This window comes from Porites lutea, chromosome 9 (assembly GCF_958299795.1).
Source record: "Porites lutea chromosome 9, jaPorLute2.1, whole genome shotgun sequence".
NCBI lineage: Eukaryota > Metazoa > Cnidaria > Anthozoa > Scleractinia > Poritidae > Porites > Porites lutea.
This window is the reverse complement of record NC_133209.1, coordinates 7552112-7577563: the sequence shown is the minus strand read 5'-3', so window position 1 is coordinate 7577563 and position 25452 is coordinate 7552112. Positions and strand designations below refer to the sequence as shown.

Here is a 25452-nt window from a genome sequence, read left to right as displayed (position 1 = left end):
TGTCCCCCATCCGGCCTTGTCATAACGCAGGTTAAAGAAAAGCCATAAAATGACCTCATTGTAATCTCCCTACTCCAAACATTTCATTTTCTCCCTTCTCCCTACATTTTCGCCCCGATTTCTCCCTCCTCCCTACTTTTTCGGGCCATTTCTCCTTCCTCCCTATTATGTACCTCCCCCCTCTTCCTAAAAAAGTTTAATTGCAGATTTTTGTGTTACTTTACTTCGGGTGTTCAGGATAGGAAGCTAGTATTTTCACCCATAAATGTTTAAGTCAAGGTTCTCTGTAAGAAATATTCATGAAGAAAAGGAATGTTGGCAAACTGTGATGGGGTATGATCTCCTCTGGGGGTCAACTAAAGCCCGGGCTATGCCCACATTGGTCTCTTTTAGGGGTGTAGTTGTAATTTTCCCACAAGCATCCTGATCATGTTTACATAGGAGCCTGTCCTCCTCACCTCCGGGTAGTAATTTCTCTTCCAGGGAGATCTAAATATCATTCCATTCTATCCCTGACCAGGTCTAGGGCTTGAATATAAAGATCGATACGAACTTGAGTGGACTGTGTTAGAGGATCAACAACATCCAACACATAGGACTCTATTGAATGCCTATTATCTAAAGACATTGCTTCAACAACAACGTTGTTATATTCTTCTGAAGGAGAGGGGCCCTCTGGGTCATATCCATACAATTGAATATCATCTGGCTCTCCATCCACATCTCCATGAGCAAGGGGATTATTGGCATGCATCATACCATTCATCCAAATTTGATATGGGGTCCAATTACCCTCTGTACTCACTCTGTGATTGTTGAAAGCTTCAGAAAATTCTCTCAGGGAATTGTTTACTCTGGGAATAAAAATAGTGTGTAAAGCGAAAAGCTGAATTGGATCCTCGACATTAAGAATCCCCGATGATTCCATTGCATAAAAAAGTATAGTAGTACAGATGACAAACACCTCTATGGACCTCTCTCCAGAGGTGTTCAATCCTCTGATTGTGTGTCGATGGACCAGCAATGAAACTTGCTCTTCCTTCTCCTCGATATTGTATCTTTGCATCACAAACAAGGACGTTCTCAACTCCCCTATCAACTCTGATCCTTGATGGCCAACGTTTACCATCCCTTTTGACAGCACCCAAAAACAGGTCAAGGACTGTCTCTGCCAGGTTATTCGAATTACACTTTAAATATATTATACGCCTCGAAAACCCATCGACACAGCCATGACGAGCTTCTAGCGAATTAAAGAATGGTGCCCATGTAAGTGCCATAATGAATTGGGCCATGGGACCTGGTATACCCTTCGTGAAACAAGAATTCCCCACCCCAAAGCCCTGTTTTGTGGGTCCAGTCGAGCTAAACATTCCCTTACTCTTCTTCTTTGCACTCTAAATCCTTGTCCACTTGTTGCTCCATGTTCACGAATATAACCTCGCACTACGTCTTCCAACTCGTCATCAGACAGTTTACTAAACGACCTAAAATCTTCTAAATCATAATCTTTGATCCTTCTTGATATAGTCCAACGAGATACTCCCAACATCTGCGCAATTCTAGTGTAAGTAAATCCTAAACCCAGAAGGTCTTCAAGTAGTTCTGCAGATATGTCGAAAGCCCGCTTACCGGTTTCACCAATTTTAAGCCTGGGACAAACATTGTTCGCCACGTGGTGGGAGACACGGCTGCTCTGGCTAAACATTGCTGCAGGGCTGATAACACATCACTGAACGCTGATGAGAGATTATCCGAGGTTTCTTTGTCATATTCGAACTACTGTCTGCACTGGGAGTATACGAAGCAAACGCACCGTTTCATCGACAACAACAATATGCTGCTCCACAATGCAATTTCCTCATCCACTATCGTCTGGGAAATCTGGTCAGTTCGTTGAAGAACCTAGTCAAGAAACCTTGGAAGGTCAGACTCCAAATCGAAGTGGAGCCTTGTGTCATCTTCATAAGGTTCTATTTCCGTAGCCAGCATCACCGCCATGTTTTTAACAAGCAATGATCTGCGTCACTGACCAGAAGTAGTGAGGGCTCAAAAGAGTTGAATGAATATTTGAATGTTTTAAAAATTAAAGTTGAATGTTAAATAAATGGTTCAAATTGTTGAATAGATAACTGAATGGGTGAATGAAGAATTGAATATAAACTGAATAGTTGAGTGTTGAACGGGAAGTTGAATATTGAATAACGCGTTGAATGTTGAATACAAGTTGAATATTAAACGCATAGTGAAATACAAAATACAAACTAGATATAAAATTAAACGAATTGAATATTGCTACATTTGGCTTGCCATAGTGGAGAATGATGGAGTATTGTACTACTCCTTGACTGAGCGAAATCTTTTTGCCTCTTTGAGTCTCACATTTAGAGGTAATTAGTTCCTGCGATTTATGTTTCTACACACCCTGGTTTCTACAGATGTTTTCTGACAGAATTTGATCACAGACGTAGTTTACCATCATGACTTTCTTTTAGCTCTGTTTTAAGCCTTAAGCTTTTTCATTGCGGCTAAATAACCTTAGTTTCTTTGGTTTTCTCCGAAATGCCTGGACCTGATTGGCTACATGTGTGTAGTTCTTTTTGGTCGTGAATCTCATGATTTCCTGATTTGGTTGACGCTAGAACTGTCGGCTGGATTACAGAATACGCGGCAGTGCATCTGCAGGGATTGGAAGACGCTGGAAAACCAGTCGGCAAATTTACAAGCAAATCCTGGCCTTGAAGGAATTCTCTCAAAGCTTTTTTTGTTTAGAAGAAGGCTTTAAAATGAATTCGAACTGCTCTTTCATTGTTTACGGTTACGATCCTTGCCAACTCCTTTCTGTGAATTTTTTCTAGTCTTCGTCATTGGTGTAAAAGTCGTAAATCTCGTTTGAGAAGTCACTGTCTTTGCCTATAGGCTGGAATTGTTCATACTCACCGAAGCTCTTCGACCCCAGGAGCCACTTTCTATGCTTGGGGTTTCAGTGACAACCAAGAATGTGCATTAAGCAAATGGAGTCAACTATTAACTTCCTTTTAAAGCGACCACCGTGCCGTACATTAAAGGTGCTGTGTCAGAAATTTCATCAAAATTCTAATAAAGGGAACTGGCACTAAATTGACTGAACAAAAAATACTAATGCTCAAAACATTTTAAAAAGGTATTGATGAAACAAGAAATGAAAAAAGGCACGAATGGACAAAAAAGGGACTGACATCGGGAGATTTTTACTACTTGTTGGCCTAACAGTTTTTCAAAGTTCACTTTTGAAGTTTGTAATGCTTTGTATAATAGCTTGGGAAGTATATTTGTTTGACAGGATGCTGTTATCTTGTCGTTTAAAAGTCATTTGGTCCGTCCTTAACGTTAATTTGCATAGCGCATAAGGAAGCGTAATTGGTATTATCAACAAATTGAACTAGACAGCCATGGCACTGCCTCTTTTTATTCTGAGAGCTGGAAGCTCTGCGGACACATTTTATTTCATGACCGAGTCTAGAAAATTAGGAATTTGAAACTACTTCCGTTGTTTTGTTAGTTGGGCCAACGGACATTTCAGAGAGTGAAATATCAACGAATTCAATACAACGGAAATCAAAACTTAACGTGACCTGACATTGCACCTGCAGTATATAGGGTCTCAAAATCCACACTGTTGATTGAAAGGCAAGAACAGAAGGAACACGTCATTCTTTTCATTGTCAGTTTAGTCTGTTCCCTGTGTAAGTTAGGAATTTTGTTATTTAACTTTGCCGACGAGAAAAGAATTAAATTCTGGAATTGTGTTTAAGTGGCGTCATAGTAAAACGAACACACACCGATCAAGGACATTTTAATTTTACTTTGCCCTTATAGTTTTTTTTTACACATTTTATGATCTTTTTTCGTGTCCTGCATGCACTTTGTGTAAATTTGACAAAACAGGTCTATGTGAGACTAAAATTCCTAATATAAAATCACATTTAAGCAATGAAGGGGAGTGCTCTTTTCTAGATATATGGAACACATTAACTATTAAATGCATGACAAAATTGATTGCAAACAGAACTAAATAGACAACTAGCAAATACACGATTCAGGTGATTAATATACATGTAGCTTTCACCTGCTCTGCAAATTTGCTTCAGTAGATATATTTACAACCTACTTCTAGTAAAAAGCAAGATTACGTGTAAGCACTGTGCTCTCCATCGTTAAAATTGATATAGACGGCATAGAAGGTGAGCGATTTCCCTTTGTATTTTTTCTTCAGATGAAAATAGTGTTTATCATACTGGATTGTCAAAAAAGTGTTCAGCCTTTCTATTTCGTCCGTATTTTACTTAAAAATGACAATTGGTGTAATGGTAAGAATGTTGCGGCTGCAGTGTTTGCTTTCTTGCGAGAATAAACGGTGATGACCGATTCTACTACAATGGAAGGTGGCACGTTAGCCCGAACTTGGTTAACTCCATCTTTTCTGACTAATTTTTAATTCCCTCTGGCTCAAACTCGACCTACGCTTTAAAAGGTCCCTCGGTAATTAAGTGTCAGAACAAAGCTCACTGATGCACTGTAGGTAGATAAGAGCCTCTTTTTTTACTCAGCAAGTTCTTATAATTTAAAAAGACTCTTGACTAACAAAACTCAGTGCCAGGGATGGTTGTCCAATACTCAGCACTTGTTCAAGTCGTGAAAGTATCTGAATTATTGACTCGGAGTTTTACAGCCCGTACGGGTGGGGCGAGTTGTGAGAGCAGCCTTTGTATTTGTGCAAAATAGGATAAATTAAGGAAAATGATATGACGGATGATAAACAAAGTCTACAAAAAAACGATACGATTTATATATGCACAAAATACGTATATTTAACTTCAACAGCAACCCCACTAATTCAAATCCTGGCTAACGTACATGAATTATTCAAAGGGTAGTCCGGAGCATTTGATCCGTTTGATTATTGTTAATTGACGGAAATTAATTTCTAAAAGATGATGATTTCGAATATCGCATAGCAGTGAAAATAATTATGGTAACTATGTAAATTACCATGCGCTATCATCGTGCCATCGATCACCAATAACTTTTATTGGACATTGGACAAATTCCTTGTAACAGTCCATCGCCTTTTTGTCCCCTGAGTCCAAGGACTCAAATATTCTACCCTTCCAGCTATTTTTTTACAAAACAGACAACTTTTGATTAGAACTGTATATCACACAGTCACATTAGTCAATTCAGGACAAGCACGTCAGTATGACTCATAACTGCATCACGCAGTCACATTAAGGCATATCAGAGATGCAACCATCCGAACTCCAAGTGAGTCTTTTGTAGAAGTACAAAAACATGATACGTTTTTGCATCAAACGGAAATTCGGAAAAAAAAAATCCGAGCCCCAGATGAAAAACTTTTGCTTTAATTTTTAAAAGCTCTTTCCAGTTTTTTTGTTGTCGGTCTTCTATTATTTTCTTCTTTCTTTCTCTTTAAATTTTAAATATTTTTGTAGAAGAGTACCGAACAATCCCGATTCTCTGCGGTTTTCCTTACTTCTACTTCTTTAAATTTTTATTTATTTTTGTTTTTTGATTTTTTTTGTCGTCCTGTTAAAGTGATTATTGAAGCTACAACTACAAAATGTGGAGGGTCAAAAACACCTTTGACGGATAGTTATTTTTCCATTTTCCATACTCCTATAGACCATATAAACGACTTCAATATGTTCAAGGCGCAAAGTTAAATAAAGAGCCGCAGGCGAAATATTTCAATAAAAAAGTGATTTCATGTGAGGTTCATCCACCATAAGAATTATTTTGGACAGTTTTTGCGTGCTCATCTCTTAATTTGAGAGACCGACAACGACACTGGATACGACCGTCAGGAAACAGAAAGTAATAGCCCTGAAACGTCTACCACCTTTCACTCTGAAAAACCCTGTGAACGTTGTGAGAACTCTAATGTGTACGGGACATTGATCATGAAATGTCCTAAATGCTTTTGGCACGATTACTACAAGATTTGTCCTATATGCGATCACCAGATACTCGAAGAGAGAAATTACACCAAAGAGGGCTTTCTTCGGTGTCACGATTGTGAAGCAATTTTACACACAAAAAGGCGAAGGCGTTGGAAACCAAATTCTATTCCCCTTTAAAGAGGATAACGAAGAAGAGGATCAATTAATTTCGATCCCTTTCAAATCGCTGTGTATTTTACTATTTTTGTCATTGGTTTTTAAAGTTGGTAAAACAGTACTTCGTGTCTGCTTTTATTGCTAGTAATTATTAGTCGCGTGTTTTAATTGATCCTTGTTAAGTTATTAATTGTTTTGTGTTTTTATAATAATACGTCAAGGTTCTCACTTGGGGTTTTTGCTGCAGAGCTGAACTAATTTGTATGCAAGGGTGGGCTTTACTAGTTGTTCATTTCCTCGAGATAGAACGGAGAGAGTTTTCAGCTCCACTTTTTGTGTATTTTTCGTTTATATTCGATTTTTAACGCTAAATAGAAGACAAGCCGTTTCTCGCGTTGCTAGGTGATCGTTCCTCTTATTCTTATTTTTTAGCGGAGCTCTCGCGCGCGCGAAGCGGCGCGCAGCGGAGCACCATGGGTAACAAAATTGGGTAAACTATCCATCCGAGAAAATTTGGTTATGACGTAGCGTACGCCCGCCTGCCCGCCCACCCGAACACACACTTCATGTAAGCCGATGTCAAATGTCACAATAGATCTTGCACAACTTGACTAGCCTTTCAGTTATGTAAGCCATCCGTATGAGTACGATTATATTGACAGCTGTCAAAATCAGACATCCGCTGACAATTATGACATGACCATTTTGCGGGCTCAGATGAAAGACCAGTCGTTTTACCCCTACATATAAGCTGATATAATATGTTACACTTACCAATTCAGCATAAAAACGAAACTACGTCGGGCAGAGCTGTCGGTCGGCTGAGAATCGTTTAAAGTTATATTGGCAAGCTAAATTAAGATCAATTGACAGCTGTCAAAATGGGGCTTGTGCAGACTACTATCAGAAAACTAATAACGTGGGCTTAGGTTCGCTCAGGTACACGATCTGGCATTTTCCACTACAAGCTGGACGGATACGGTATGTCTTACTCACACTCGTAGTCTGTTAATTCGTATATTTGCCATTCTAATGAAGGTTAATTAACAGCTGCAAACTAAGAGTATACGCTGACCAACATCACCTGACTGTATTGCGGGCTCATTTTTTCTATCCATTGAGGTCACGTAGTTTTTAACGTTTTCCGCTGATATTCTATTTGATCACGGGCTCAATTCGAAGCCCCATAGCTTAGAAAATCTATCCATCCAAGAAAATTCGGCAATCACGTGACCGTTCACCGAACACCCGACCTTCCGTCCGTCCGCACCAGAGGCATACCAATGTTTAATCTCACACTTTCTAGCTAGTCTGGGAGCCTGCAACCTGATATTGTACATCCATGTTTTGATTAATTGACAGCTGTCAAAATAGTGTTTCTGCTGACCAGTATTGCCTGACCGTATCGCTGCTCAGGCATCGACCCGCTGAGTTCGATTTTTTGAAGTTATCCGCTGACAAGTTGCTGCTTTTCAGATAATCGCAGGCTCAAGTTCATTTTTTTAAAATGCATATAGAACAAGTAGTGTTCATGAGCCGCACTTTTAAAATTTTGATTTCGAACTGACCTCGGACGCGAAAATTCAACCAGCTTTTACATGCAGGGAAGGCAATCGCTTTTGATTTTTCTCACTTTCACGCGTTGATCACGCTCTACGTCTAATTTCTATGCTCTGAATGGTCAAAATTTGACAGGTGAGTTCATGCGGAAAATTTATGCAGCGTCTGGAAACTTGCTTACAGATAGCTGAAGCTGACAGAGTTTTGTGTCATCTTGTGATGTTTTAAACTGTCTTTTTCTACTTGGTGTGCAAAATGAAATACAGCTGCTATCAAGATTGTTCTGTAATTCATGGCTGGTTTGTTTACTGCGCTTTTTGTTGACAAATGCACCGCTTGTCAAAGTCATTGGAAATCCGATTTCGAATGGCATCGTTCTCAATAATTAGCTTACTCGCTTGCCCTTGCTTGAGGCGGAAGAGGGTTGAAAAGTCTCAAGCGATTCTGGAACACTCGATGACCTTCAAAAACAGCATCTCGACTGGTAAGCCTGAGCAATTATGGTCTTTGATGTGTGTGTGTTTTTTTTTTCGGTTTCCCGAAGTCGAGCGTATGGTTTATGCGGCTTAAGTTTATACACGAGCAATGATCTAACCTACAATAGTACCAGGTTTAAAAAGCCTTTAGACATTTTTTGACCGCATATTCAAAGAAAAGGTTCCGAAGAATATTTAGTTATGATTTTAGCTGTAAATAGAAAGCTCTAACCGATTTTCTTTCCTTGAGTTCATCTTGAAAAAGAGCAAACACCGGGAAGCCGGCTTAGTCCCTCTCGCAATTTTTATCGCTGCACCGGTTGTTTTGCAGAAATACTCAAAACGCCGCGCGTAAATATCACTCGCTTTTAAAGATTACACATAACAAAACCATAAAAGTTTTATCAATAAAGGGAAATAAAAGCTAAAAATAACAAATTCTCTATCATGCTGAAGCGTAAATGGTAACTCTATTAATCACACTGCAAATTTCATGCTTGTCAAAAGTGAGAATCTGTCCGGCTGGCCGAAAAGGTGAGTTTTGGATTTTTTTTTTTTTTTTACCGTTTTCACTAAAAGCTCATAATTATTACCCTGCATATCACATAGGACCAGATTTTTCTAACTGAAAAGTCCCTGCATTATGGAAATCTCTTCATGAAAACATTTTATAATGTGGTCAATGCTATAATTTGTTGTGTAAAAGAAGCGCGTGCCTTGATCGTCTTTGATATTAAATGAGTACAATTTGTCTTGCAAAATTGCGAAAAACTCTAGAATTATAGGTTTAGATAGGGCAAAAAAGAACAAATTCTGTCCGAGGTCTGTGTGATAAAAAAGGGCCTCATAGTACGGTTTACTTGAGACGTGATGAGAAAAAGTAAGTTTAAAAGGCTGGTTTACACGCCACCAGATCCGTCGCCAAGATTTACTTTTAAAGTAAACTTGTCCAATACAAAAAATCCGGCCTGACTTTTTATTTTGGCCTCCCTTTAGGAATGCAACGTGTAAATTGGCTGCCACCAAGGACTATCGTGGCGCGTGTGTTTCTTCAAATTATATTTCGGGGTTGTCCATGGCCAATTATCCATAGTCACTCAAACGGAGCAATGCCACATTATGATGCAACAACTATTAAATGCAAATACAATACACGAATAGGTCTATTTGTTTTCCAGGCCTAATCTACTGTGATCGAACATGATTGCTATATTTGGGTGTACAAATAAGACTATTAAGATGTAAAATTTGTTTCACTCTTGGACTGTCAAATTATTTTGCTCCAAAATCACTTAGCCTTTGCCTCAAAAGTCACAAGAAAATGCCCTGATCTGTGGATTACAAGTTTATTGTTTGATTTAAATTATGAATTTATTAACCGGTCAGTGTAAAACGCAGACTGCGGACTGCAGACTGCAGACTGCGGACCAGGGGTAAAATGCAGACTGAGTGTAAAATGCAGACTGCAGACTAAAAGTAAAACGCAGGCTGGGGTAAAATGCAGAATAAAGACTGTAGACTTTTTTAAACATTTGTGCTCCTCCTTCTTCAAATCGGTGAAATAGCTAGCCGGTATCAGTTACACACTTCGCTTCCTAGTCGAAGTGAATTGCACATTCGCCAGAAGTTTCAATGAACATCCAAAAAGGTTAAGTCTGCGTACCTTGATTTGCAATACTTTCATAGAAGGTCATCCAAATTTCCTGCAGAACATCTTTCTTTGTTGCATTGTTGGAATGACTTACTCCCTTTTTTATCGCCATAATTCTTCCTGTACAGTATTTTGGGTCAGCAGCTTTCATTTAAGCGTAAACATCGTGGTGTTGTACCAATTCGCATCAAAAGTTGAAGCGTGAAGTCTCTCGGATGGAAAAAAGGTTCAAGTTTGCGATTATGTTTTCGGGTCGTCGACGACGTTCCAGAGAAGAAAGGAATGGATTTGTGAAAGCAGATGTCATCAAGTAAGTATTCGTTTACATGTATTTGCGGGATTTTTTTTTTTTGCCCTTAAACCCTCCCACGACTACAGTTTATGCTCGGTCTGCATTTTACCCCAGCCTGCGTTTTACTCTCAGTCTGCAGTCTGCATTTTACACTCAGTCTGTATTTTACCCCTGGTCCGCAGTCTGCAGTCTGCAGTCCGCAGTCTGCGTTTTACGCTGACCGATTTATTAACGGGAGCTTCGCTTTTAGCCCTGGCTAAATCTATATATTAATAGATAGACGGTCGACAAACCGGGATAAAGTCACTTACCGGGCAGGCCTAGGCAAGCCTATTGTTTCTATTGTAAAAGAGCGACGCTCATTTGTAAACCTGTACCGAATTAGTATGCAGGAAGGTATGTGAGTGTTAATGATTTACCAATACCTATACCTACCTATACACTAACAAGGTATATCTTTCAACATAGTACACTACTAACTTATAAGTTTTTGAATAAAAATTTTCAAGAAATTAAGTTATTTATCTGTCATTGTTCCTTCATAACATTCAGAGCTCAAACACGATCGTGAGACTACGGATCGTGAGATTTTTACAAACAGTTCATACAGGCTAGTCGCCTCTCTTGAATGAAAACTGAAGTGTTGCTTTTGTACATGTTCCATTGAATTGCTATTCATTTTCGTTCGATTTTCTTATTCGTTACTTCCCATTCAAGAAATTTGCAGTGTGCTACTCGGTAACTCGTGCCCTGAATACAGCGGAATATTACCGCTTGAATGAAGTTTATACGTTTGTTTACACTTTCTTAGTTGTCTCGCGATATGTATACGTAGTTTGGAAGAATTCTACTAATGCGATCAAACTTGCTGCATAGTGATATTTTTTTCTGTGAACTTGCCACTTTTAGCTTGCTGGGCGAGTTTTTCCATTTCAGGTGTGTTTGCGAGATATTTTTTCTTAATCATTTAACGCGTCTCTGAACTCATGGCGAAGGCTCCTAAAGCTCAGTTAATAGGGATTTGAAGATTTGTTTTTCTGGCTTAGAGTTCATGTTATTAGTTTAAATTTGATTGCTTTTATTATAACTTATTAATGGAGGATTCGCTTTTAGCCCTGGCTAAATCTACATATTAGCACGAGTATTGCAACAGCAGTGTTTGCTTTTCGGTGAGATAGTTTCTACTACACAAGAAGACGGCTCGTTAGCTCGAACTTAATTGACCCTTACTCTTCGACAACTTGAACTTGTTTCACTTCTCTTTGGCTCAAACTCGAACTTGGAGAGAGAAGCACTTTGCGGCTTAAGCAGTGAAAATTTAGTAGTAAATTTGTATCGGACTAGATGTGAGCCTTGCTTTTTGCAGGTTTGTTGTACATGATCTATTTTACGTCACGTATACGGAGTATTCCATTCTTTGTTGCGTAGCAACGGAATATTAAAATTCCATCCCAGCTAACAGATGAAAATTCCATAATCGTGATATAGTTGAACACGCCTACCTTCGAAGGTAGGCGCTCAGCTCAAATGGATGAACTTTATAGAAAATCAAATAGACGAAAAAATCACATAGAAATCCAAAGCTTCAATTGTAGCCTTAACCGAAAGAAGGGGATGCTTTTCAAAGTTTAAAAATGGTTGGTAAAGAAAAGGAAAACAAATAAAAGTGGGGGAACAAATAAGTGAAGGTGTTATTTTAAGGGTCGGTATTTAAAAAAAAAGATAGGGGGAAATTCAGTAATTTTATAAGTACAAGGAAAGAAATGTCATTTGAAAATTGATAATACGGGTTTTTCTTGTAAGTTGCATACTCTCTGCTTGAATTATAAGCTGAGTGCTTAATAATAAATTTATTAAAATCATTGTTCATTTATTTACCTAATATTTATTCATTTTGATAAAAGAATGTTTTTTACTGTATTACTTACATTTTAAGTTTGATAATGTTCACAAGTCTTCAGTTTTTACTTTAGATTAGTGCTGAGCTGTCCACAATGGCCCTGTCTTTGTGCCGTTTTTTCCTTATTCATTCAATCCAGTCCATTGCGATCACCTCTAAGCCATGTACTCTCTTCTCCCTTCTAAATTTTTCCCATTCATTCAAGAAAGAGCAAGTGCAATGTAAGACTATACAAGGTATTGTCACGTGCAAATTGCAGTGTTGTCTACTATATAATGGACGAGTGAATTCACAGAACAGCTGCGACATTATGGAATTCTCTTCATGAAATAGCTTTATAATCTGGTCAATTCTACAATTTGTTGTGCAAAGGAAGCGCGTGCTTCGATCATCCTGGATAGTCAATGAGTGCAATTTGTCTTGCAAAATTGTAAAAAAAGGGGTTTCTACACTGGCACAATATTGGAAGGTTAGAGGTAGTTAATCTCCTTTTATTCGGAGTAAATTTGAACTCAGTGCTCTGTCGCTGAGAAAGGATTTTCTTGGATTTTAATGGGATTGGTGTTGTTAAGGAAGGGTAGCCAATGTTTCATAGGTCCCTTGTTCACCCTATTTGACCATCCTACATGTGTAATTATAGTCAAAACGAAATTGGTGTTATAGTGGATAACTGCAGGCAAATATGCAGCTAACCTACGCCATCTTTAATAATAAGTGTAATGATAATTACGTCCGAAGTGTGTCATTAGTAGTGAGTGGATGAAATGGTAGGAGACAATGCTGCAGTAAAAATACCAAGTAAATGCTGGTAATTGGAGAAAAAATATTTATTGTTAAGTGAGCTACAGCAATGGGAGTGTTTGCACTTAACTTAATCACACTTGACAGCTAATTGTTTGTAACAGTAAGGTGCAAAGATTATCAATAGCAATAAAATAGAAATTACATGTAGCAAAGTCATTTAGAATGTAGTTGAGGAGAATTATGAAAGTGATCATTACTAGTGATTATTGAATATGCGGTACCCTCATTAGCACTGAATTATCCCTGTGAATAGTACCAAATCATTTACGAAAGTGTTCCTAGTTATCTGTGTACATGTATGAGAAACAAATCCCCATGCAAGAGTGAATTTGTATGAAATAGTACAGTCCACCACAACTGTTTTGCTTGGCATTCGGGACAATCTTATTCGGGCCATGAAGAGGGGTGAGGTCACCATGATGGTCATGGCCGACTACTCGAACGTAATTGATACCGTTAGGTGTAAGTCAGTTTTTACCAAGATGCATGTCAAGGAATTCTCCAAAAGCTTCTTGAAATGGATGCTCGACTACATTGTATCCCTGAGAACGAAGACAGTTTGTTTAGATCGATACAAGAAAGTCTGACCTGGAAGTCGTTGATGTCGGCGTTCCTCAAGGTTCCATATTAGGTCCTCTGATGTTTAACCTATATGTGGCAGATCTTCAAGAGCATGTTCAGTGCCCGTGCTTTCAATATGCTTACGACACAACTTTTAACCTTCACTCAAAGGTGTCTAAGTTGGATGATTGCACCACCGGCCTAAATGATTGTATAGCACGTCTGGAAAACTCTTCCACTGACTCCAATCTTTCGCTAAATGCCAAGAAGACGAAGTGGATGCTTCTGTCGACAACACAGATGTCTCGAGTGCATAGCCTGGACAGCTGTACCCAAAGTGTAAACTGCAAAGGAGATCCCTTGGAGCGCGTTCGATGAACAAAGTTGCTTGAACTACATCTCACCAACATCTGACATGGAACGAGCATATCACCAAAACACTCGCGTCATACTACGGGACACTGGTAGTACTAAGAAAACTGAAACATATGGCTCCATATCATGTGCGGAAGCAGTTGGCAGAGTCCCTCGTTATTTCCAAGCTGGACTACGCCTCTCTAGTGTTCGATCCACTACCAGCCTATCAGCTGTAACGCCTCCAGAGAATGCAAAATGCATGTGCAGGGTTTGTGTTAAGGAAATACGCTAATGCGCCTGATCTAGTGACACCAGACTGGCTAGATATGGCTAGGAGACGCAAACTTTCTGTTCTTAAATTGACTTTCAAATCTCTGAATGATACAAATTTTCCTGAATACCTTACACTTAGTACTCATGCAGTGTCTGCATACAACTTGAGATCCTCTGTTGCTCCACTGTTATCCCCAAAGAATTTGGCACCTTTGAGGACACTGCCGCAACTTTTTTCAACAATCTACCATTCCATGTCAGAAAGATTAAGGACTATGGACGCTTGTTAAAATCAATAATGCCATTGTTATAATGCTCCGGATTCGACTCTATTTCAATGACACATAGATATTTTGATGCCACAAACCCAAATATTAGATATCGTCTGTATTTATTTTTATTATTTTTTTTTTGATAACTATTTCCCATAGAATTTAATTGTTATGGTATTTGTAAATTACTAGAATATTAGTTTAGATAGCTTTTAGTGTATAGGTGAAGAGCCACTTTGTGGATTCTGTATTAAAGTCATTATTATTATTATTATTATTATTATTATTATGAAATGTCCTTATACAAGTCATGTTGAAGGTGATCAGTTTCTAAATTCTCAACATGCATGAGCTTGTTGAGACATGGTTGCCAGAGGCATACTTTTTGAAATTCCCAGACTGGCAGTCAAATGTACACTTTCCCTAACAACAAACAACAACAACAAACGTTATTGAAAATTGGAAAATAGCTAATTACATTACTTTCCCACCCGCAAATAGCTTATGAACTAATCGAGGCGGGGGGAGCTGAAGACATATTACAAAACAAGATTTATATATAGATGGACTAAATAAGAGGGAAGACACTACAATACAGTAAATAGAATTTAAACTAACATAAAACAAGGCATGCACATAACGATTACCAAGAGAGGCTAACCTAAAGTATTAAATAACTTAATAAGACGGGAGACTTCGACAAAATCATCTTCTGACCGCAAAAAATTTAGTAATAATTCCGAAAGGACGAACGTTAAAGTATTTAATCGAATAAGGAATAGAGTTCCAAATTTGGGCACCGATTCTCGTGAAAAAGGCATACATTTTATCAGTTCTAGAGAACTTAACATAAAACGAGTCGCTAGAGACAGATCTTGTTCTGTAGTTATGAATCTGACTTGTTTTAACGAACTGATTGAGTATACTAACTGGTGCTGTCTGTCTGTTGATATCATACAATAAATAGCTACAATCTCTGAAAAATAGGCTAGGCAGGGGAAGGCAATTTGATTTGAGAAAGAAGGGTAAGGCGTGTTCCTTAGACTTACTGAAGTAAATGAGACGTAAGGCCCGTTTTTGTAGAGTTACGATCTTTCTTTGAAATGTCAAGGCACAGTTTCCCCAACCACAAATACCATAAGTCAAGTAAGGGACAATTAATGAGTTGTAAACTGAAAGTAAAACACGACGCGGGACATAATGTCGAATCTGAGCTATAATTCCTCTCGACTTGCTGATTTTGTGACAGATAGATTCGATTTGGTATTTCCATGAAAGATTTGAATCAATCATTAAGCCAAGATATTTTACATAATCTTTCATTTCAAGGTTTGCGTAGGTGTTAGTCACGGAGTCAAAAATTCTAATCCTAGGTACGAAGGGCATATTCTTTTGCCGGGGACGAAAGATTTTTGATTTTTTTTATGTTCAAGGACAGTTTGTTGGCCTTTAGCCATTCGTTGACATTGCCAAGCTCGCGATTAACAAGTGTTTCGAGTTCCTTTAGGTTGTTATTTGCAAGTATTATACTAGTATCGTCAGCAAATAGATAAAAGGCAAATAACGAAGAGGACTTGTAAATATCATTGATGTACAGTAGGAATAAGAGTGGTCCGAGGACTGAGCCTTGTGGCACGCCCCACAAGGTCGTCTCAGCCTCAGACACAACATCATTAACTTTCGTAGTTTGCTTCCGATCAGTCAGGTATGATCTGAACCAGGAGTTGATTACACCTCTAGTACCATAATTCTCAAGTTTAGCTAACAAAATCTCATGGTTAACAGTATCAAAAGCCTTTTTGAGATCGATGAAAACACCGCACGAAAATTTACCGTTGTCCATATTTTGGAGAATTGTGTTAACAATATCAAGTACAGCATGCTGAGTACTGTGCTTACTGCGAAAACCGTATTGCTGATCATAGAGAATGTTGCAATCTTTGACAAACTTGGTAACTCTGGAGTACATACGTTTTTCAAAAATCCTGTTATAAATCGGGAGCAGAGAAATAGGTCGGTAGTTTTCGGGCAGAGTGTCATCTTCGTCCTTAAATATCGGGATAATCTTAGCACACTTTAGTTTAGATGGAAAAATCCCTCAGCAAATAGACTGATTAAAAATCGTGGCTAGAGGTACGGATATGACCCTTTCTGCCATTTCAGCAGCCTAACTGGAGATGAGTAGAGACCATGAGCCTTGTTGTCTTACAAAACTGAAATTTCTAAATTGATATCTTCCGGAATAATAGGATCAAAGAAGAAAGTGCGATTAAGTGAATTGACAGTTTGTTGAGATATCAATGGATTCCAAATTCCAGTCAAAACCTTTGAGTACTGGACACAGACGACAGAAGCCAAAAGAAAATCTGCTTTCAGGGAAAATCTGCTAGGTACTGTTTCATGGTGTTTGTTCTTTTGTTTTACGCCATCTGTGTCCGGTACGCAAAATAAATGCCCAAACTCCCATCACAGCCAGCCTCTCGACCTATTTATTATATGGATTTACCGTGAATGTAAAGTGCAGAATGGTTTGATCTTATAGGAAACACTATAACTGCTTGTCGTTTAATTTCGTGAAACAATATTCGGCCTATAAAACATGTTTAACTTCGGTGAATATGCAGGAATATGTCATCTCCCTCTGACTTCTTTGGAAGAGTTAAATTTTCCCTGACTTGTACTGAACTTCCCTGTCTTGTTACATTGTCCATTACGGGGAAAGGAATTAATTTTTCTGGCACGGTAACACATATCACACACTGATATTGTGAGAAGATCCGAAATGCAGATGTTCTTTTCGAACTAATAGGATCGAAAATAGGAGGCCAGTGGTAATAACTTTTTGTTACGTTTGACTTAAAAGACACCTGTGTTTATTTATAAGGCTGCTATACACTATACATATATTTATAAAATAACTAAGATAGTACGCGCACTCTGATTGGCCGAGAGGAGTGTTTGCATGAGAGTATGTAAACATGGTTGTGGCGTCAAGTTGTTTGGATTTTCGCGCGCTAATCACGCAAGCACGAATTTGAAAAAGTTTTCGAGTTCAAAACTCGACAACTGTACTTTATTTACCTATTCCTTCGCCGGCTGAAACATGGAAAATCGTTACAAAAAAAGTGAGTGAGTTTTCCTTCGCTTAAGCTGACATTTTAAGCGACAAAAATCCGTATTTTGTAAAGCATCTTTTTGCAAAACAAGAGCTGATTACGCGTACAAAACTTCGTGGACAAGATTTTGCGACTGGTATGAATTTCGCTTTTAATCAGTGCCATACAAAGAGTTTTGCGTTTTTTTCTCCGGAAAGTTATTTTATAAAAGCAATAGAAAACTTTTCTCCTGTGTTTGCATAGCCTGACATAAACACTCGAGGCGTTGAGAAAATTCTCGTCAGTTATGCAAACCCTCGACTTCGCCTCGTGTTTGCATAACTGTCTCGAATTCTCCCAACCCCTCTCGTGTTTATATCAGGCTATGCAAACACGGAAAACGTTTTCCATTGCTTAAATATTTTACTTGGGATGTCTTTGGGGGAATAAATGAAATGAAAACTGTCAACGAAAATTTTGTTCACAAATGTAACGATTCCCTTCACGTCACACATTCTCGGTGTTCTCAACTGCTTATTGTAAAATAAAGCTTTCTGTAAAACCCATTGTTGATCATGGTGTATAGGCTGATCGGCTGTCCTAGTATATGATTTTCATATATTCATAAGTTTATTTTGTCTTAAGTCCGTTGGAAAGATATTCTTGAAGCTGCCTATCGTTGCATCGAAGAAGATAATTTTGACTGTAAACCTCAAGCGTTCCCTGTTCTCCTCATCGCTTTTCTTAGCATCGGCAGTCGGTGTACCCTCTCTTTATCGGTTTAGTTTGCACTGTAATTGTACTATTTTGTCGCTGCTTCTGTACATGTTTGTAGTCGCTGTGTTGACGACGTTGCCTTCGCTGTACTAAGCGATGTTCTCTCTGCCTAGCGGTTTCTTTTTGTCTTCATCTTCTCCCCTCCCGATAAATTTTAGGTGGCGTTCCCCACAGGAGTTTCGGTGGAAAATCGTCGCCGGCGAGGATTTCCAGCCACTTGTTGTGCTTGCTGTTCTGTGTCATTTGCACAGGAAATTGCTCGTGATTCACTGATCGTAAACATTGTTTCACAGACGATAAATAAACACATCAGACCTTCATGAAGACAACGTAAACTGCGCCCGGTCATCGGCAAAATCTATGTTGCCTGGAAACACAAAATGCTTCATGACGTACCGCTACATGACATAGTAAGAATAATAGAAAGAAAGATGGGGCATCCAATTTTGCTGCTGGCTAACATCACTCTTGGACTGTTTGCAAATTATTTTTCTCTAAAATCACTGAAGCCTGGTTTTCACTAGCGCATAAGTATAAGCTTAAGCATTAGCACAATGACATGCGTAAGCAAGTGAAAACTGGGTCGACACAAACATAAGCATAAGCACAAGAAACATGGACAAGTTCCTCCCTAATGCTTGTGCTTAATATGCTTATGTCGTACTTTTGACTGGTGAAAATGGGGTCGGCATAAGCACAAACATAAGCACAAGGTCGTAGACCTATCATAGGCCACTTTGACCTAGACTTCATGCGAACATATCAAAAGCATTATGGCGGACGAAGCGTCCGCCATCTTGTTTATCATCGGGTTGAGGAGAGCTGGTATCGAAAATGGAGTGAAATATGCCATTCTGCGCCTGCGTATGTCCTTATGCTTATGCGCTAGTGAAAACCAGGCTTTAGCCTTTTCCTCAAGTCACATTAATGTGCCCCAAAGTTAACTGATTTGTGGATTACGAGTTTATTGTTTGATCTAAATCATAAATTTATTACTGGAAGTTCGATTTTAGCCCTGGCTAAATCTATATAACTATTATTCATCGTACTTTATTATCTTCGTATCTATTCCATTCCACTAAATAATTAGAGGAGGTTCTTGTTTCCTTCTTTAGAGCTCGGCTGGCGTCTTAATGGTTTGTCACATTCCTGTGGCTTGTGGCGGATTTTTCTCCCCCACTTTTCCTAAAGAGATGTTAATTAGTGATTTTTATCATCGGTTTAAAATAAACACGTCACGCTTGTGGCCATTTATCCCAAACAGTTGGTATTCATTTTTGGGTCATCTCTTCAGCAAACCAGTGTGACGCCATAAGGAGCTCTCGATCGTTTTTTAAACTCGGATTTGGAAGACTCGCATTAAAAAGCTTTCTGCTACTGAGGACACCATCATCAAATTTGCTGAGAAATAAAAACAATTGTCATCATTCACCTGAAAAAGAAAAAAAGGGCATTATTTGTTGCCCTGGTATAATATTGCAAAAAAACGTTGCTGCAAATTCAGGGTCCGAAATATTACAGTGTCATGGTTGCACAAGTCCATGCTATTGAAAAACTGTTATGTTGCCCGCAAAGCGCGCGAGCGTAACCCCATAGCTAAGAAAATTTTGATTGTGACATCAGCGTACGCCCGCCCGTACACTCTTTGGGGGGGGGGGGGGGGGGAGGGTTGTGGGGAGGGAAGGGAAGGGAATCATGTGTCTTCCTGTCGGGGGAAGGAGTATGTTATTCCGAGCGTAGGGACATTGTAATCTCGTCGCGCGCGAAACGCGCGCGCAGTCTGCTAACTGCACTTGGTCTTAGCCAGCTGCGAAATTCGAGGCCCCATAAATAAATAAATCTTTCTTTCTCTGAATATATACTTGGTGTCCGCCAATGACGTCATGGAGCATTTTGTGTTTCCAGGCAAAATAGACTTCGCCGCCGTTGACCAAGGCGCATTTTCAAGAATTATTCATGAAAGGCTGTTGTGTTGATTCATAGTCTGTGAAACAATGTTTACCATCGGTGAATCATGCAAATGACACAGAACTGGAAGCAAAGCAAGTGGCTGCAAATCCTCGCCGAGGAAGATTTCCCATTTAAACTCCTCTGGAGAACGCCCATGAAAATTCATCGGCGAGCGGATCGAAGAAAACAACTGCGAAGTAGAGAGAATATCGCTTAGCACAGCGAAGGCAACGTCGTCGACACAGCGACCACAAACGTGTACAGAGGCAGCAACAAAATACTACAATTGTACACTGTAAACGAAACCGATGAAGAGCGGGAACACTGACTGCCGACGCCTCCAAAAGCGATGAGACTGGATCAGGCAACGCTCAAAGTTTACAGTCAAAATAACCTTTTTTTGATGCAGCGATAGGCATCAAGAATTGTGAACCTCAACAATATCTTTCCAACGGACTCGGGACAGCCGATCAGCCTTTACACCATGAGCAACAATGGGATTTACAGTAAGCTTTATTTTACAATGAACAGTGTAGAACACCGATAATATGTGACTTGTTTAGGGAAGCGTTACATTTGTAAACAAAATCATTGCTGAACAACATTTTCGTTTATAATTTTCATTACATTTACTTCCACAAACCCATCCCAAGTAAAATATATTATCATTGTATAGCAGCCTTATACATAAACACAGCTGTGTCTTTTTTAAGTCAAGCATAAAAAAAATTATTATTGCTGGCCTTCTGTTTTCGATCCTTTTTAATATTCGAAAAGATCATCTGGATTTCGGATCTCCTCACAATATTAGTGTGTGACATGTGTTACCATGCCAGAAAAATTAATCATTCCCCGTAAGTCACGTCAGGGAATTTCAGTATAAGTCAGGGAAAATGTAACTCTTTCAAAGACGCCAGAAGGAGGTGACATATTCGTACATATTCACCGAAGTTAAACATGTTCCATTGGCAGAATATTGTATCAAGAGATCAAACGAGAAGCAGATATAGGGTTGCCTATGAGATCTATCCATTCTGCACTTTACATTCACGATAAATTCATGTATTAAATAGGTGGACAGGATGGCTGTGATGAGACTTTGGGCATTTATTTTGTGTACCAGACACAGATTACATATAAAACAAAAGAACAAAAAACCATGAAAACAATACCAAGCAGATTTTCCCTGACAGAAAACGAAGAAGTCTTTTGTTTTACATCATCTGTGTCCAGTACACCAAGTTTTGACTGGAATTTGGAATCTATTGATATCTGGACAAATTGTCAATTCATTTGGTACATTTGACTGTCAGTCTGGGAATTTATAAAACTATCCCTCTGGCAATCATGTCTCAACAAGCTCATGCATGTTGAGAACTGAAATACTGATCACCTTCAACATTACTTGTATGTGGACATTTCATACAAATTCACTCTTGCATGAGTATTTGTTCCTCATGCATGTACACAAATAACTATAAACACTTTCATAAATGATTTGGTATTTTCACAGTGATAATTTAGTGCTAATGAGGGTACCGCATCAGTGGCGGATCCAGACATTCAGATAAGGAGGGGGATCGGTCATCCAGACCCTGAGATAAGGGGGGGGGGGGGCGGCCTATGATCAGTGTCATAGTTCTCCTCAACTGCATCCTTAATGACATAGCCTGGGGTTAGGCTCCCCAGTGGGGGAAAAAGGGAAAAAAAGGGGTCAAATAGGACAAATATTACATTGCTTCATGTAATTTCTATTTTAGTGTAACTGATTATGTTTACACCTTACTGTTACAAACAATTAGTTGTCAAGTGTGATTATATACTACAACAAGTGCAAACACTCTCTTGCTGTAATTCACTTAACAATAAATATTTCTTTCGCCAATTACCAGCATTTACTTGTTATTTTCACGGCAGAATTATCTCCTACCATTTCATCCACTTACTACTAATGACACACTTCACAAGTAATTATTATTACACATTAAAGATAGCATGTGTTGGCTGCATATTCGCCTGCATTTATTCACTATCACACCCATTTTCTTTTACTATAATTACACAATGTAGGGGGGTCAAATGGGGTGAACACGGAACCTATGAAACATTGGCTACCCTTCCTTAACGACACCAACCCCATTTAAATCCCAGAAACTCCTTTTTAATAAAAGAGCACTGGGTTGAAATTTACTCCAACCACAAGGCGATTAACTACATCTCACCTTTCAATCTTAGAGCCAGTGTTGAAACTCGCCCTCCCAAGCTACCCAAGTTTTCTCCTCCTTCTATCTCCCGGCCTACCCCCTTCGCAAGGTTCTGCGATACACGTATTTCTAGTATTTTATTGGCGGGAAAGCGTGCGTTGCATTTGTGCAACCCGCGTTTTTCTTGGCCGGAAATCGCGCAAGAGACGGCGTGGCTACTTTCATCACGTTCAAAAATTTGTTTTCTTTGGGAACTTGATTTCATGCATTTCTAGCATGAGGATTTTGTGACCGTAGTGCTCGGTTTCTAGTATTTTTTAAAACTGTTTCTAAAAAAATTGCTGCGACAACAAACAATAGCTGATTGAATTCAACCTATTTGCTTATAAGTCAGGAGCGACGGGAAAGAGAAAGAAGAGAAAGGCAGAGAACAAGAAGTAACAGGCGAACAGCTTGAGAAGAGGATTGATGTGGAAAATTTATGCAGCATCTGGAAATTGGTTTACTGATAGCTAAAGCTGACAGAGTTCAGTTTGTGTCATCTTATTATCTTTTAAGCACCTTTTTGCACTGGATCTACAAAATAAAATACAGCTGCTATTAATATTGTTTCGCTATTCTTGGCTGGCTTTTTTATTGGGTATTTGTTTAAGCCTAATCGGGAATCATCGTTTTCAAAAATAATCTACTATTCCTATTTTGTCTTGCTGGGTACGTAAGAAGATGGAAGGCTGTGCGGTAGTCATCTTCAGAGTCACTTTGTCCCTGAAGATGACTACCGCACAGGTTGTCGAAACGTCAGTCACTGCCAACAACAACACTCCTATTCAGGAGTTCACCCGGACGATCAAACTCAACCTACTTTTGATATTTACTAATTAGTAGGTACTTTAAAAGTCACTTTGGAGAGAATCCGTTTAAAACTGGATAAAGAGGCGCCTTCCTTAAGTGACAGATTCCACTCATTTGCAGCAAAGTTAATACTGGTCCAATGGCCCAATCTTCTTTTGGCTGCGGTTTTCGTAAGATTGTTCCTAGATCGGGTATTATAATCATGAATATCAGGATTAAAACTTTATTGAGAGGCAAAGGTTGGGCCAATTTGCTACCTCTGACTTCGTCAGCGAATCAGAATCAGCAGCTAGGTCGTAATTGTGGCGATTGAAGTAGAGCAGGTTGTAATAATTGTGTTTTAGTCATTTTTTTCTATAAAGGTACAGAATCAAAAAAGGAATCGTAGTTATTTAACACGAGTAAGCGCATATGGTTTGTTTTGCTCTGCAGGTTATTTTGTTATGATTACTTTTTTTCACGCTTCTTCCTTGCAGAAAAATGAGTTTGATTCCAGTTTCCATCGCCTTGTTGTTGTGCTCTCTGACCAAGTATGCTGTATGTATAGGTAAATATTTGAAAGGCATTATCTGGGTCTTTAAGATAGTAATAATAATAATAATAATAATAATAATAATATTATTATTATTATTATTATTACTATTATTATTATTATTATTATTATTATTATTATTGAATCAACCTTTTCCGTGAAATCCGTAGTATTCAGCCCGAAAGTAAAGTTTTTTCTTTGATACCTTCACTAAAATTGTTATTTCCGTTAAGTCCAATAAATCCTTATTGTCCACTCGTATAATTTACTTACACTGGTGTTCATCGATGTCAACTATAAGTTCATTCCGGTGGAAGATTTTCTGAATTTCGCTGACCTTGACTTGACTTTTTTCTTTTTTTTAGTACCCCTTGCGTTTCAGAAACAGAGGATTGATTCCTATGTTTCGTTTGATTTAGCCCTCAAAATTCTCAATGAACGATACAAGCTGTAGCTCCTAATCAACTGAGTTATTTCTGGTTAATTAAAAGCAAACTGTCAGTAGACTAACAGAGAACCATTTAGTTATTGCACTTGCAATCCTGTAGGTCTCAAGGAATTCCCTTAAAATCGCCAACAATAGAAAGACAAACCTTAAGCATTAACAGGCCTTTACTTTATTGCATATAGTAAAACTATAAAGTCGCGGTCAATCGAATGGTTTTTAATAACGTAGATTAGGTCATAAAATAAGAATGGAACAGGATTTTTGGAAAACGATCTCCTGCGTTTCCCCAAATCTGTTTTCTTGACTGATTTATTCAACTTTTAATTTTTCTAGTGAAGCCAAAGTTTGCCTGTTTGATCTATTCAGTATAAAGGTTCTTTTAACTCTTTTTTCATTTTTCGAAGAATTTTGTAACCCTTGTTTTGACAGAATTTTACTTTTGCCTGTTGAACCCATGTATGACTTGGGAACGTTCACTTTTGCGAACTCAGGGAACAATTTGTTCCCGAGTTATATGTTCCCTTTCAGCTAGATCGGAACAATTATTGATATTGGTTGGGAACAAAATAGCTTAAGGGAACCCTTTGTTCCCCATTTTCACTTAATAGCGGAACTTATTGTTCTTAAATGAGTATATTGGGAATAGTTGTTCGCAATAGTTTTGTTCCCGTTTTGAAATATTGCTCCTAACAAGCTCTTCGAGCAACTCTCGTTCCTATTGATGAGTACTCATTTAGTGTAACATTTCTTTCTTTTCGCGCGTTGCGTTCTTCATGTACCTAATAACGCAGGTGGCTCATATTCAAGTTGTCCCTCTTTTGACACACCGTTCCTTTTAACCAATTAAGGAACAGATTGTGCCTATTTGAAAGTTCCTTTTTTTCCCGATGAGTTCTTCTTTAAGTTAATGTTTTCAATTACTAGTTCCTATTCACGTAAAATAGTTCCTCATTACTAATTTGTTGCCTTTTTTGAAATGCGTTATAGCTATCTGGACTTAATGAAAGGGCCTGTTATTATTAGGCGATTTTGCGACGGGCATTGTTGCCAGTAGCCATAAATGATAGTTGAGCTCCATTAGAGTAAATCCTACCGATTTTGTTATCAGCAAATTGCCTAGGCATGTTCTGACACAAAGGATCGGGGAAAAGAGGGCAATTCTTGGTAAGCCTAGGCATGCATTGGCAAATAGGGGCAAGTTGTGACAAGATCAACCATGCACAATAGGTAGCTTGATTCTGATTGGTTCCTATTTTAATTATCGGCTAACTTTGTAATTTTTTTCATCCTCATCAAAAAAGATTCACTTACCAATCTAAAATCTGCGTGTTC

The 25452-nt window shown here is 38.6% G+C and overlaps 1 pseudogene; it reads right to left on the bottom strand.

Moving 5' to 3' along the window:
• Window positions 1-308: 308 nt before the first annotated feature.
• On the bottom strand, window positions 309-2001 carry LOC140947954 (uncharacterized; annotated as a pseudogene).
• Between the last annotated feature and the right edge of the window lie 23451 nt (window positions 2002-25452).